General features: G+C 46.7%; 1 non-coding gene across 1 annotated transcript; it reads left to right on the top strand.

Annotated features, from left to right (window-relative positions):
* Positions 1-364: 364 nt before the first annotated feature.
* On the top strand, positions 365-439 carry Trnas-cga. The gene has a single exon. It is a non-coding gene; the product is annotated as a tRNA-Ser (tRNA).
* Positions 440-1423: the final 984 nt, after the last annotated feature.

The raw sequence follows: 1423 nt of genomic DNA, 5'->3' as shown, positions 1-1423 counted from the left end.
ACATCTGCAGAAAGGATTAGCATTTCAGTCACCTTGGTTCGGCATGCGTCCTTTTGCCTAATAGGCACAGGGTCCTCCGTGGACCCTGATAACTTGCTCCGTGCGTGATGGCATCAACACATATGAGTTCACTTGCTGCCAAAGTTCATCTGTGGTGTAGAATGAAATTTTCACTCTACTGCGGAGCGTGCGCTGATACGAAACTTCCTGGCAGATTAAAACTGTGTGCCGGACCGAGAATAGAACTCGGGACCTTTGCCTTTCGCGGGCAAGCGCTCTACCAACTGAGCTACCCAAGCACGACCCACGCCCCGTCCTCACAGGTACTGGCGGAAGTAAAGCTGTGAGGACGGGGCGTGGGTCGTGCTTGGGTAGCTCAGTTGGTAGAGCGCTTGCCCGCGAAAGGCAAAGGTCCCGAGTTCGATTCTCGGTCCGGCACACAGTTTTAATCTGCCAGGAAATTTCTTCATCTGTGGTGGTTGGTATTGGGTCACAGAGCTGCACCCTCGTTTCAAGATATCCCACACATTTGCAATTGGCGAACAAGTCTGTTGATCTGGGTGGCCAGGGGAAACGGCTGCCATCCTGTGACACCAAGAAGGTACGTGTTCGTGCAGCAACATGTGGTAGTGCATTATCTTGCTCAAAAATCGCGTCTGGAGTATTGTTCAGAAAGGATATGGCTACAAGCCACAGGATGTCGTCATGCTGATCACACTGGTGGCATCGCCCTGGATGCACACCAACTGTGATTGTCAGTGTCGATAAAATTCACCAACAGCCGTGTACTTTAAGATATCATTTTATTTTATTGTGAAGACTACCAGTTTCGGCATTTAAGCCGTCTTCAAGCCCCTGTATAATAAAAGAGAATACATGCATTGTATAAGGGTGTATAAAGCAAGCTTACAGAAAGTGACGGGTAATCATAATACTGCTTAAGCTGAAAAATGAAAGTAGTGGCATTAAACCAAATCTCTGTGTACATCTAGCATAATAGAGTAAAAAATGTGTACATATTTGTTACTAGCGTTAAACCAAATCCCTGCGTAAGTCCAGCACAATAGACTAAAATATTCAAACCTTCCCGTCGAATAAATAAAAGAAATAATGATTGAACTTAATGCGTTTAGTCGATAACCTTCCCGTCTAGAATAAAATAATTTAACGTACTTTGAGAGTTGGCAATACTCTCTTAGGATTTAAAGGTTGGCTGCAGCGCGCATACACAAGCTCTGGAATCTAAGATATTGTTGTCGCGCTTCGCAGCGCACAGATTAATTAGTGGCAGTTTGGAAGCCAGTGTAGGAGCCCGCCTGCTGTGGTGCGCACGTGTGTTGGGCGAGGGGTCGTCGCCGAGCTGCCGTACTGCCGTGTCCGCCAGCAGCGACACAGGATTTGGTATTGAGTTGATATTTTTTAT

Source organism: Schistocerca piceifrons, chromosome 2 (assembly GCF_021461385.2).
Source record: "Schistocerca piceifrons isolate TAMUIC-IGC-003096 chromosome 2, iqSchPice1.1, whole genome shotgun sequence".
Taxonomy (NCBI): domain Eukaryota; kingdom Metazoa; phylum Arthropoda; class Insecta; order Orthoptera; family Acrididae; genus Schistocerca; species Schistocerca piceifrons.
The sequence above is the reverse complement of the archived record's forward strand: the minus strand, read 5'-3'. Positions and strand labels throughout refer to the sequence as shown.